The 14,265-nt window shown below is 39.8% G+C and overlaps 1 long non-coding RNA gene across 4 annotated transcripts in view; it reads left to right on the top strand.

Annotated features, from left to right (window-relative positions):
* LOC307176896 overlaps positions 1 to 14,265 on the top strand; it is a 139,950-nt gene that overhangs the window by 36,019 nt on the left and 89,666 nt on the right. For all 4 annotated transcript variants that reach the window (XR_013824936.1, XR_013824937.1, XR_013824938.1 and 1 more), the window contains one exon: positions 11,336 to 11,503. This is a non-coding gene — a long non-coding RNA (uncharacterized lncRNA). The remainder of the gene's footprint in view (positions 1 to 11,335; positions 11,504 to 14,265) is intronic.

The following is a 14,265-nucleotide window of genomic DNA, read 5'->3' as shown; positions in this document are numbered from 1 at the left end:
TCGTTAGGTAATTTATATACCTCTGTTTCTTTAGAATCGGTTTCTGGAGTTTTATTTTGTCCTTTTTTGGGGCTGTGTGTTCCTGTTTTTTTCATGTGTCTTAAAAATTCGTGTTGGAACCTGCACATTTGAAAAACCAGCCAGTCTCTCCCAGTCCTGTAAATTGGCTTCATGCAGGTGAAGACACTCACCAAACAGCCCAACTACAGATTTCAGGTGTATCTCAAGCATTTTTGGGGAGGATGTAACTTCTCTTGGCCCGTGCATGCACTTTCTCAAGTAGAGGGGCGTGGCCAGTTTCTTTTTCAGGAGTCTGTCGTCTCTTGCTGCATCTGGTGTCTATGTGTGATGCTCTAAGTTCTCTGGTTCTACAGCAGTAATCAGCTAACTCTCTCCTGTTCTCAGTGGCCACCAGGCATCTAAAGTATACCGCTTCCCATCAGTGTCCCAAGGCAGGCAAGACAGAATCCAGTCCCCAGGCTGCCATGAGAAAAGCTGGAACACTGGGCACGTGTTCCAGTTCCTCCCTCCCCTCTGAGGGAGCAGCCTTGAGCTGTACATCCTCTCCCACTCACGCGAGCTGTGCCAGCAAGACGCTCTCATTTCTCTGCGCTTTCAGTGGCTCGCAGGCCTCCAAACCGTGCTGGCTCCGTCAGCGCTCCAAAGAGGTGAGACGCAAGCTCTGCCCTGGGGAAGCCCTCTGAGGACCCAGGACGCTGAATGCTTGCACGTGCTGAGGGAGAAGCACGGAGCACGGTTGTTTTCTCCCGGGGCTGCGCTATGCCAGTGGGGGCGGGGCCGAAGCAGGTAAAGTAAAATTGATCTTCTAACCCATTTCAGTGCAGCCCTCTTAGCTTTCTGCTCCCCCAGGATACTGCAACTTCTTACGTGGATTTTGGGGTTATCTGAATGCCAGTTTCTTTGTCCGCCTATCACTGTTAAATCCATTTTTCTGTGGGGAAGTAGGGCTGGGACTTCTATCCACCATGCCGCTGACCCCACTCCCTGTTATTTTATTGCTAGGGAATTCTTCTGTTAGTTTCACGTGTATGTGTAGAGCAGACATCCACTGTTTGAACTGCCCCGAATCAGGCTTCTGTGAAAATCACCATCCCCCTCTCCACCCATCTTTTTATCACAGAAGTTTCCTTTTTCTTTTTTTTTTTACACGATCACTATTAATGAAGCCATGTGAAGTTCTTCACCCAAACTGCATCCATGAGCGTATTTCCTGGTAATTTTCAGACTTGGGACCAGAGAGTGTGAGGGAAATGTCTACCGGGTGATTGAGGTCATAAGACATACAACTTTGGGGTTCTCAGAGCTCCTGTTTCCACCATGTAGAGAAAACCGTGCTGCAGTAAGAACAGCATGAGGTCAGCACGCTGGGGGAAGCAGACAGGAGAGACACAGCCATGGTGGTGGTGCTCTGTGCCCTTGGCCTCTTTTTCTGTGTCCTGCATACATTCCTGCTCTTGGTGTCCATGAAAACTTTCTTAGTTAAATAAAAAAAGGTTCTGAAGAACCTAGGGGCAGGACAGGAATAAAGACGCAGATGTAGAGAATGGATTTGAGGACACGGGGAGGGGGAAGGGTAAGATTGGACGAAGTGAGAGAGTGGCATGGACATATATACACTGCCAAATGTAAAATAGATGGCTAGTGGGAAGCAGCCACATAGCACAGGGAGATCAGCTCGGTGCTTTGTGACCACCTAGAGGGGTGGGATAGGGAGGGTGGGAGGGAGACGCAAGAGGGAGGAGATATGGGGATATATGTATATGTATAGCTGATTCACTGTGTTATACAGCAGAAACTAACACACCACTGTAAAGCAATTATACTCCAGTAAAGATGTTTAAAAAAAATTAGTGAAAGCAGGGCTTTTATTTGCAACCCAAACAGCCTTAATTAATGCAGGATTCAAGGCTCCTAGAAAAAATATCCCGTATCCCAAGATTAATTTCAGCCTCATGATTTTAAGTGTTATATCACATTGCTGTGGGATCTTAATCTACATTGTTTATTTTCTTCTCTTTTTTTACTCAGTAGGTACAGTCAGATAAACTATTTAACTTTTTGTTTGCTTTTTGTATCTGCCTTAATAGAGTAGACACTGAACTGTTCTATAGCAGGCTATCAAAAGTCGTCTGGGGTTGTGGTGTTAAAATAGATACTTGACAGCGATGCGTGTGCATGTACCCACCGAAGAAGCGTACTACGGCATGCGTCTGTAAAGCCACGCCCGTCATGTCCTTCTGTCTTCCTCCCAGCCTGTGCTTTTGCCAAATAAATATCCGTGCTTATAAAGATTGTGCTTATAATCCTTTCTTTTCCTCCTCAATAATTTTCTCTGTTTCTCTAAGAGGTCACGCTAAGGCTGTTTTTGATGTGTGACTGTCCTTCCCGAAGATGCATTAGTCTAACTCTGGCTCTGAAAGTAACTATAATGACTTTTAATCTTTATCATCTTGTCTCCTGGATGGTTTCCAAACGGTTCTAGGATATGCTGCAGACAACACGTCTATTTCATGGAACAATGCTGTTCATGATGGCGCTGAGGCAAGGGCTCTTCGGCTGTCTAACTTGCTTACAAGAACGTTAGGCGAGTCTGTTTGGCTCAGGAAGAATGAGGCTCCACGTTTCAGCTTGAGGAGGGACATGCTGTTGTGAGACAGGCAGTTCATTATTCTTTTCTGAGCAGAGTACCGAAAGGATGCTTTCCTTTTGTATTGCCAGATGTTTAATCGTATCATCGCGATAACTTTTTTAGAACACAGTTACACAGGCAGCATCCTCAAGAATAAATAAAATTATAATCTTCACTGGATTTTCAAAAAGTTTATGGAAATTAAAAAACAATACAGAGCAATCTATGTCCAACTTCTTATAATAAGAAACTGCTGCTCTAAACTTGGTGAAATCATAGTCATTTTTCGAGCTTGAAGGGACTTTGAGATCACCTGATCATAAGACTACATGGAGATAGTTTAGAAGGAAAATTACAAGCACACAGCAGGGAGACGTAGTGTAGCTCAGAATGTCGGGAGGACATTTGGAGAAAGAAACTTTAAGTCCCGCAGGATCAGAGAGGGGACAGCGGGAGTGGATGACTGAGGGCAAAGTGCGTGTCTGGCTGTTTTGAGATGTGTGTGTTCAAGAAACTGAACGATGTCAAGGTCGGTTATCCCCAAGAACCGTGTAACCCTGCGTCAAATTATTTAATTTCTGTAAGCCTCAGGTCCTTCCTTTTATTTATTATTATTTTTTATTTTTATTTATTATTATTTTTTTTACATCTTTATTGGAGTATAATTGCTTTACAAGGGTGTGTTAGTTTCTGCTTTATAACAAAGTGAATCAGTTATACATATACATATGTTCCCATATCTCTTCCCTCTTGCGTCTCCCTCCCTCCCACCCTCCCTATCCCACCCCTCCAGGCGGTCACAAAGCACCTAGCTGATCTCCCTGTGCTATGCGGCTGCTTCCCACTAGCTATCTACCTTACTTTTGGTCGTGTATATATGTCCATGTCTCTCTCTCACTTTGTGACAGCTTACCCTTCCCCCTCCCCATATCCTCAAGTCCATTCTCTAGTAGGTCTGTGTTCCTTTTAAAAATTGAGATAGTAATAGTACGTATGTCCTGGAATTGTCAGGATTAATTAGAATGCCGTAAATAAAGCTTTTACCACAGTGCCTTGCACATAATGTTTCACTAAAGAGTAGCTTTGATGAGAAAAAATGGAAAGATTTTAAGTAGAGAATGACATGATTAGATTTTTAATATTTTCATTTTTTTAATTGGAGTGTCGTTGATTTACAATGTTGTGTTAGTTTCAGGTTTACAGCAAAGTGATTCAGTATATATACTGAATAATTACACACACACACACACGTAAGTCTTTTTTAGATTTTTCTCCATTATAGGTTATTGCAAGATACTGAATATAGTTCCCTGTGCTATACAGTAGGATCTTGCTGTTTGTCTATTTTATACGTAGTAGCGTGTGTATCTTATTCTATATCAAACTCCTGGAAGGAGTTGTCTGCATTTTCTATCACAATTTCCTCTTCTTCCGATCTCTTTTGAATCTGTGCTAATCAGATTTCAGTCCCCATCACTCCATGAAAACTGTGCGTGATGGGGTCGTGAACAACCTCTGCATTGTTAGATCTAATGATCAGATGTGAATCAGAGGTTGTTCCATGTTTTTCACTATGCATATCCAGAATTTCCCAGCCCTTTTTCTCAAGGAGACCATATGCTGTGCTTCCCATACTGTCCTAGTCATAAATCCAGTGCCCATGTGGGAGCTCTCACTTGTGTCCTATTGGTCTGTCTGTCTCTGCACCCAATACCGTACTGCTTCACTACCATCATTTAGAAATAAATATTGATGTCCATTAGAGCAAGTCATTCCACCCTGTTCTTCTCTTTTGGCTACTCTTGGTCCTTCACATTACCATGTAGATTTTAGAACCAGCTGCCAATTTCACAAAGGAACCTATTGGAGTTTGAGTGATAATTCATTGAATCTGTAAATCAATTTGGGGAGAATGAACATCTTAACAATATTGCTTCTTCCAACCTATGAACATGGCATGTCCTTTATTCTTTTTTTAAAATAAATTTATTTATTTATGGCTGCATTGAGTCTTTGTTGCTGCACGCACTCTTTCTCTAGTTGCGGTGAGCAGGGGCTACTCTTCGTTGCGGTGCGCAGGCTTCTCATTGCGGTGGCTTCTCTTGTTGTGGAGCACGGGCTCTAGGGTTAGCGGGCTTCAGTAGTTGTGGCACGCGGGCTCAGTAGTTGCGGCTAACAGGCTTTAGAGTGCAGGCTCAGTAGTTGTGGCGCACAGGCTTAGCTGCTCCGCAGCATGTGGGATATTCCTGGAACAGGGCTCGAACCTGTGTCCCCTACCTTGGCAGGTGGATTCTTAACCACTGAGCCACCAGGGAAGTCCTCGCGTGTCCTTTATTCTTTTCCTTCATTCTTTATTTCTTTCAGTGTTTTACAGTTTTCTATGTAGAAATTTTGCACATTTCATTAGGTTTGTTTAAAATTATTTTTTTAAATAAAAAATTCCCTTTGTTTTGATATGGAGAAAGAGGTTTAGTCTCATGTATTAGCCTTATATAAAATAACATTACTAAACTCAAATAATAATTTTAATGTTTATTTGTAGATTATTTTTTTATTTTTATGTACCTAATCATGTTACCTACACAAAATGTTGATCACATTCCTGCATTTCTAATCAATGCTCCTGATTTCTTTTTCTTGTTTTACTGCTCTGGCTACGATCTCCAAAACTGTGGTGAATGGAAGGGGAGACTGAGCATCCAAGATTGTTTCCCAGTCTTAAATAGAAGTGTTTAGCATTTCACCATGGTGTGTAACGTTTTTACAGCTATTGTCTTTTAGACTAAAGGAACTTCCTTCTATTTCTAGTTGCTAAGATTTAGAATTATCAGATGATGTTGAATTTTTTTCAAATATTTTTCTGCATAGATTGAGATAAGTCTATGAGTTTTTCCCTTATTCTAATTTATTCTATTTAATTTTCTCCTTTATGAATTACATTGGTTGATTTTTTTCTGATGGTAAGCCAACTTTGTGTGTCTAGAATATGTTCAGCTGGGTCACTCATGTTATCCCTTTATATGTAACTGGATTTGGTTGGCAGGTATTTTGTTTAAGAGTTTTGCATCTATGTTCATACAAGAGATGGGCTGATTTTTTTCTTGGAATGTCCTGTTCAAGTTTTTTAATCAAGGTTATGCAGCTCTCATAAAATGAGCTGGAAGGTGGCTGTTCATTGCCCATTCTCTGAAAGGGTTTGTGTAGAATTAGCACTAACGTCTCCCTAGATGTTGGATAGATTCCGTTACTGATCGATGTGCACTGCTCCTACCTCAGTGTGCTCTCTACCGCAGCATACTTGGAGGCACTGAGATTCCGGTAAAGGGCTCTTATTACAGAAAACGCAACCTGCTCTTGCCTCCACCTCTGCCCCTAGAAAATGAGTCCTTGACTCATTGAATTACCTTGTTGCCTTCCTCTTAAAATAAGCTTATATTGGTATTTATTGGGTGCTGACCATGTGTCAGGTGCTCTCCTAAGAATTTTATCCACATTATCTCACTTAATCCTTTAACAAAACGATGAGAGCCCTGGTTTGCTCATGAGAAGCCTGAGGCACAGAGAGGTGAAATACCTCTTGAGGACCAAGTTGGAGAGAGGAGGATTCTACCCCAGAGCCTGGCTCTGGAACTCACTCCACATCCCCTGGCTTGATGCTCCTTGCTGTGCGTTTGGACCACTGCTCTTTCTACTGTATTGAATTGACTCCTTTGCTCATATATTTCCCATTTTTCTCCATTTCTAGTAAATGCCCTCACAGTCAAATTTTCCTTGATTAATGCTTTGTCCAAATTCTGTGTTTTGATATATGGTGTTTTATTCTCACTCATTTCTGAATAGTCTTTAATTTTAAGTTTTTCTTTATCCTGAGTCATTTAGAAGAGCGATTTAACATTTCTGAGTGGAAAGTTCTTTGGGGCTAGCCTTTGGTTGTTCACTGTCTGGTTTTGTGACATTGTAATCAGAACTTGGGCTGTGTAATTTCTGCTTTGGGACTTTGTAAAAGAATTTTTTGGTAACCTAACATCTGGCTAATTACTGCAACTGTCCCATGGTGTTTGAAAAGAATGCATAGTTTCAGTTTGTTTGCTACACAATTATGTATATATAAGTATATATATATATCATACCAAGCTGGATGTGTGTGATATTCAGATTCTTTATACCATTATTTTTTTCAGCATGACTTGCCAGTAGGTCTGGTTTTGCCAGTTTCTCTTTGTATTTTTTGAAAATATTTTCTTTATATATTTCAGAGCAATGCTGTTCAGTCCTTAAGTTTTTTGACCTTCCGATGAAGGTCCCTTTATCAATATAAAGTATTTGCCCTCCTCACACTCAGTACTTTGACCCTGTCCTCAGTTTTGTCAAATACACATTTCTCGAAGTCAGTTTTCATTTTTATACAATTACCTGGCCGGTGTTTTCTAATCTCTTTATTTTCAAATTTCCATGTCTTAAACACATCTGCATTGGCTCTGTCATGGTCCCCATCTTACTTGGGCTTTGTCCTCTCTGGTTATGGTGGAGTCCTTTGTGGATCCACAGTGACTAGAGATCAGTGAAGTCTTGGGAAGGTGCATTTCCTCTTTTCAAGCTGGTAGGTTATAATTTAGGAAAACCTGTCTGTTGTGTGTTGTGTGTTCATCTCAGCCTGTACTTTCAGTGGGACTTGCTCTTATTGCACAGAGGTCTTCCAGAATGTTTTAGAACATAAATCACTTTCTAAAGCCTTTCCCTGACTCCTGCAGGAAAGTAAGTCCATAGTTTGGCCGCACCTCAAGGTCTTCTAAGTTGTGTTTTCTTTCACTTGTGTCTCTGTATTTTTTCCATCATTTCCATGCTATGTTTTACTAGGTATTAACTTTCAAGCATGGACAGATCTATTCTGCTGGAGTCTTCACGGCTGCATTCCATGTGCGCTTGGGGACTTGCTGGAATCTTCTCTTCCCTCTGCTCCTTGTCGACAGATCTTGTGGTGCACAGCCCTGGTTTTCTCCTTCTTTACCTCCCAGGAGTCATCAGAAATTATTAGAAGAGAAATGAATAATCACAGAATTCATTATTGTTCCTCTGATAATACTTGGTACAACCCTCTGTTATAGCACCTACACTCTGTGTGTTACGGGGTTTTTGCTTCGGTGCCTTCCACTAAATTGTAGGTCCCAGAGAGCAGGACCTGTGCCGCATCACCTTTGTGCCCTGGTGTGTGGCATAGTGCCTGGCACAGAAGCATTCAGTAAACCGGATGCATGAGGTACATGAAAGTAGACCAGTGCATTCGTAGACACTTAAGGTAGAAGGCCACCGGAGAGTGAATATGAAGATCCGGGTGTCTTTGCTTCTACCCTTGGCCCCTGATAATCTATTCTTCATGTAACAGCCAGAATGATTCTTTTAAAACTTAAGCCCGACCCTGTCACTTCTTTGCTCAAAATACGGTTCCTGGGTGGTTCTTATCTCACTCCAGGTAAAATGTAAGTTCTTACCTTGGCCAGCTGTGCCCAGCACGAATATAAATGTATAGTAAAGAACTCATATAACTCAATAGCAAAAAACCCAAACAATCCAGTCAAAACTGGGCAGGGTGTCCGAATAGACATTTTTCCAAAGAGGACGTACAGATGGCCAACGGGTACATGAAAAGGTGTTCAGCATCACTAATCATAAGGAAATGCAAATCAAAACCACTATGAGATATCACCCCACACCTGTTAGAATGGCTGTTATCAGAAAGACAGATAACAAGTGTTGGTGAGGGTGTGGAGAAGAGGGAGCCTTTGTGCACTGCTGGTGGGAATGCAAATTGGTGCAGCCACTGTGGAAAATAGTGTGGAGGTTCCTCAGAAATCTAAAAATACAACTATCAGCAATCACACTTCTGGGTGTTTTTCTGAAGAAAAAGAAAATATTAACTCAGAAAGGTATGTGCACCCTCAAGTTCAAATTCAGTATTATTTACAATAACCAAGTTATGGTAACAACCTACACGTCCATTGACGGATAAATGGATAAAGAGAAGATGGCATATTTATACAATGGAATATTACTGAGCCAGAAAAAAGAAATCACAAAAAGTCATTTTTGACAACACGGATGGACATTGAGGGCATTATGCTAAATGAAATATGTCACACAGAGAAAGATAAATATCATATGATTTCACATATTTGGAATAGGAAAAAAAAGACAGCTCACAGATACAGAGAACAGAAGAGAGCAGATTGGTTTGTGGTGGCCAGAGAAGGGGCTAGGGGTGGATGAAGTGGGTGAAGGGGTCAAACGGTGCAGACTTCCAGTTATTAAATAGTCATGGAGATGTAAAGTACAGCATCGTGGCCATAGTTAATAGTACTGTGTTGCATGTTTGAAAATTGCTAAGAGAGCAGATCTTAAAAGCTTTTAATCACAAGAAAACAAATAACTGTGCATGATGAGAGATGTTAACTAGACTTACAGCACATACAAATATCAAATCATTATGTTGCTCACCTGAAACTAATATGTTGTTATGTGTCAGTTATACCTCAGTAAAAAATATGATTGCATCCTGCTTCAGCACGCTCTGTTCCATTATTTAAAAAAGTATTCTAGTTAAATCTTTAGTTTCCAAACACTTTCTTAATATTTCTAGACGATTAAAAACTTTTTTATATTTTAAATATCAAATCATCTAGAATTTAATTTTGAATGATACATAATAAGTGGTCATCATTTTTCCCCAGATAGGCAGTCATTTCTGGCAACATAATGGGATTTACAAAATGTGTTTTTTGCACATATATATTTTCTCATTTATTCTTTATGCTGAAACAGACCCTACAAATTTATTTTGTAACAACTTCGTGTGGTCATCAGGTAGTCTGTTATTATGCATTCACTGCTTTTGAAAATGACTAAAAATGATATGTGTTACTTATTTCTAACACATCAATTACTGTTTTATTCAAAAACACATTCTAGTGTTACATAATCGGGTTTGAATTTCGGTTTTGAATTTCTACCCCTCCCTACCTATGCAACCTCTGCAAGTTACTTAACCTCTCTTTACTCAGTATATTCACTTGTAAGAAGTGTTTTACATGAATAATATTTGTTTTGAAGGGTTGCAGTGAGGTTTAAATGAGATAAGCAGATGAAGCGCTTAGCACAGAGCTCAAATCTTATTTATCAGTAGTTGTGGCATTATAATCTTTTGCAGTAGTAGTCAAAATATTAATTTAATTAGAATATTCCAGTGCCTGGGCTGTTTGCCACAGTTCCCATGCAGCATCAACAGTAGGCAGATGACATGGTGTAATTCTCAGCTGGACCTTGTGAAAGATCTACAGGACAACAGCCTTGTAATACGTGTTGACGCAGTGCTATAAATAGGGTCTGAAGTTTGAAATGTTCAGTAGTACGTGCAGCTATTATTGCTAACGCAGTCGTAGCAAATGCACTTTATTGGTACGTATATATGCATGTACCAGCCATCCTTTGGTCCACTTCTTTGAAATTCATTTTGTACTTTGGTGAGAGATTTGAGCTTTGAATGTACAGACATGAAGTGAAGTTTAAGAGTTCATAGACAGGATGAAATTATTGATGAGGAGGTTACTTTGCAAAAGCCACCAGTTTATACAGAATCCCATGTTAAAAGAAAGATACTAACTTTAATGGGTTAAGGTATACATGTATATCTAGATATCTGTCTATATATTCATGTCCAAATATTCACATGCATGGGTAATTTTGAGGACTTAGTGATATTTTGAGAACATGGAGGTTTTCATGGTGGTAAAACCCAATCAAATAATTTCTGAAAGAGTAGTATTTCGGACATTTAAGTCTCTCCCTACGTGTTTCCTAATATTTTACAAGCCCTGTTGTCTTTTTCATGACTTACCCTTGATCAATATATAATTTATTTTTCTCTTGCCGTTTCATAGAGTTAGCGTTATCTACAATGAAAGCCCTGGTTTAATTAGTCCGTGTTTAGTATGATTTTTCACTGGAAGCCAATGACCTAAAAGACTCTAGCAAGTTTTTAATTATTTTTTTGTGTTGTTTGGTTTTACTTTGTTTTTGAAGATACTCTGGTGATGATAATCCCTTACACTTTCAGTATTTTAATTACTTTTTTGGCTTCTCCCAGGCAATTAAAAGAATAGCATGATAGAAAAAAGTTTCTCTTAACCCAACTTTTTTTTTAAATAACCTTTAGATAATTAAAATTCTAAAGTCTTTTAAGAGATATTGTAATTGATGTCTAAAAGTTTTTTAAGCAGATGACTTATTTGCATTATGATAATTCTTTGGGGGCAATATTTCTTATTATTTAAGGCCATTCATTGCAAGGTTGGAACTAAGCCTGTCCTGAACCAGTAAACTGTGTACCTAGGTTACACAAATTTTGTCCTGCATTTAAGTTTCTTTTCCACAGCTGTAGTTTATTGTAATGTCCATGACTCTCACAGAGCATGTGTCCTTTGGACCGTGCTAAGTTTTAAGTCCCTCTGAAACATGCAAGTGGAGATGCCAAATGGAAATCAGGACATAGGTCTGGAACTCAGCAGCCTAGTCTCGCTCATTCTCAAGTGGGAATTGTCTGCCGGTAGGGGAATGTGTTATTTTCTTATTGCTGCTGTTATCAATTACCACAAATGTATTGGCTTAAAGCAGTGCACATTTATCATCTTACAGTTCTGGAAGCCAGCAGTCTGAAATGTTCCCCCGAGCTGACGTCGACGTGTCAGCAGGCCTGTGTTCCTTCTGGAGCCTCTAGAAGTATCCATCTCCGGGTCTGTTCCAGCTTCTAGAGGCTGCCTGCCCTCCTCAGCTCAGCGACCCCTCCATCTTCACACCGTCCAGGTAGGAGCTGCAACTCTCTCTCTCTGATCAACACCCGTGCTTCCATCATTGAGTCACGTTCTCTGATTCTGACCTCGATAATTTCAGATAATCGCCCCATCTTGAGATCCTTAACCATATCTGCAAAGTCCCTTTTGCCATGTAAAGTAATGTATAGCCTTACACGGTTGTGAACATCTTTGGGGGTCTTTATTGGGTCCAGCACAGGGAATTTGAAGCCATGAGAGAGATGAGTTCTCTTAGGGATAATGTAGACAGGATGGAGAGAAGAGGACTTGGAAGTAGGAATGCAGAATTGAAGAGATTCGAGATCTGTCTTGGCATCATAATGAACATGACATAGACACACAAAATGCATGACATGTATACACTCAGAATAGAGTAGAATTTATGAGCTTAGATCACGTGAAGGGCTCTTCTGGTGCGTACTGTACTTTTCTGTTTGTCACTGGGGAATCCCTAGCCCACCAATTTTACACACAGCTAAGTAGAATTATTATTTCTACAAAGGACTCTTGTAAAGAGACTGAAGAAGATCTAGACAATTTCACTGGAAAACACCTTTTTTTCCAAATTTTCTTTTTCTTTCAGTCATAACCTGATTTTAGTATGAATTTGTATTTTTTAAAAAATCATGGGTGCAGTGGCATTCTGCTACAGTCACTTGCAAATATACCTAAGTGATTGTTTAGTTTGGTTTCATGCCAGAAGGTGAATATGTGTGAGTGCCGAGTCTATGAAACAGAATTCTTTTATGATTGATATTAACATCCACAGTCCCTTATCCAGTATCCGAGCTGATCTCCCTGTGCTATGCGGCTGCTTCCCACTAGCTATCTACCTTACGTTTGGCAGTGTATATATGTCCATGCCACTCTCTCACTCTGTCACAGCTTACCCTTCCCCCTCCCCATATCCTCAAGTCCATTCTCTAGTAGGTCTGTGTCTTTATTCCCGTCTTGCCCCTAGGTTCATGATCCTTTTTCTTTTTTAGATTCCATATATATGTGTTAGCATACGGTATTTTTTTTTCTCTTTCTGACTTACTTCACTCTGTATGACAGACTGTAGGTCCATCCACCTCACTACAAATAACTCAATTTCGTTTCTTTTTATGGCTGAGTAATATTCCATTGTATATATGTGCCACATCTTTTTTAACATCTTTATTGGAGTATAATTGCTTTACAATGGTGTGTTAGTTTCTGCTTTATAACAAAGTGAATCAGCTATAGCACAGGGAGATCAGCTCGGTGCTTTGTGACCACCTAGAGGGGTGGGATAGGGAGGGTGGAAGGGAGACGCAAGAGGGAAGAGATATGGGACCATGTGTATATGTATAACTGATTCACTTTGTTATAAAGCAGAAAATGAAGACTATTTTAAAAAACACACAGACGGGAAGGAGAAAAGAGGACCCAGGAAGTGAGGAGTACAGAACTGAGTTGATCTGAGATATATTTAGGCATTATGATGAACAGGGCACATACACACAACACACACGCAGCACACAAACACATTCAGAATACAGAGAATTATTTTTAAAAATTTATTTATTTAATTTATTTAATTTTGGCTGCGTTGGGTGTTGCTGCACGCGGGCTTTCTCTAGTTGCGGCGAGTGGGGACTACTCTTTGTTGTGGTGCGCAGGCTTCTCATTGCGGTGGCTTCTCTTGTTGCGGAGCACGGGCTCTAGGCACACGGGCTTCAGTAGTTGTGGCTTGCGGGCTCTAGAGTGCAGGCTCAGTAGTTGTGGCGCATGGGCTTAGCTGCTCCGTGGCATGTGGGATCTTCCTGGACCAGGGCTCGAACCCGTGTCCCCTGCATTGGCAGGTGGATTCTTAACCACTGCGCCACCAGGGAAGTCCCAGAATACAGAGAATTATTGAATTCGATCACATGGTAGAATTTTTTTGCTGTATACCTGACTTTCATATTTCTCATTGGGCAGTCCCTAGCCCACGGATTTTTATGAGCATATAATCTTATATCAGATTTTGCTTACAAATAATTTTATAAAATCCTATTACTTTAGTTTCAGAGCATTTTGGATTATGGAAAAGATTATGAATGTGTATAGCACTTACACGGGTGACAGTCTCTTGTCATACTCCGATTGAAGACTTTCTGGTCTTGCAGAATATTTGTAAAGTTTCTATAGGAAAAAATATGAGCACATGGATAAGTGAAAACCTGTTATTTGTTTAGGTAAAGACATTCTTGCTAAGATTAAAATGGCAAGCCTTTCTATGTAATATATACAATAGAATATATAGAATATTACATGTCGTAAGTCACATAATGTATATCATAGTAGCACAAATAAGTGTGAAAATATTAAAACAAAAGATATTCACAAGAAAAGGAACATAAATGGATGATAAATATTAAAAAGCCAATCCCTTATTATTGAGTGGAATGTCAAATAAATTTACTTTATCAAATGAGCCGTTACTGGTGAGGATTTGTGAAATTTGGTTGGAGCATTTTATCCATTTATATTTAAGGTAATTTTCGATATGTATGTTCCTATTACCATTTTCTTAATAGTTTTGGGTTTGTTTTTATAGGTCTTTTCCTTCTCTTGTGTTTCCTGCCTAGAGAAGTTCCTTTAGCATTTGTTGTAATGCTGGTTTGGTGGTGCTGAATTCTCTTAACTTTTGCTTGTCTCTAAAGGTTTTAATTTCTCCATTGAATCTGAATGAGATCCTTGCTGGGTAGAGTAACCTTGGTTGTAGATTTTCCCTTTCATCATGTTAAA

This window comes from Stenella coeruleoalba (assembly GCF_951394435.1).
Source record: "Stenella coeruleoalba genome assembly, chromosome: 18".
In the NCBI taxonomy this organism is placed as follows: Eukaryota; Metazoa; Chordata; class Mammalia; order Artiodactyla; family Delphinidae; genus Stenella; species Stenella coeruleoalba.
Note: the sequence above shows the minus strand (reverse complement) of the source record. Positions and strands in the feature narration are given on the sequence as shown.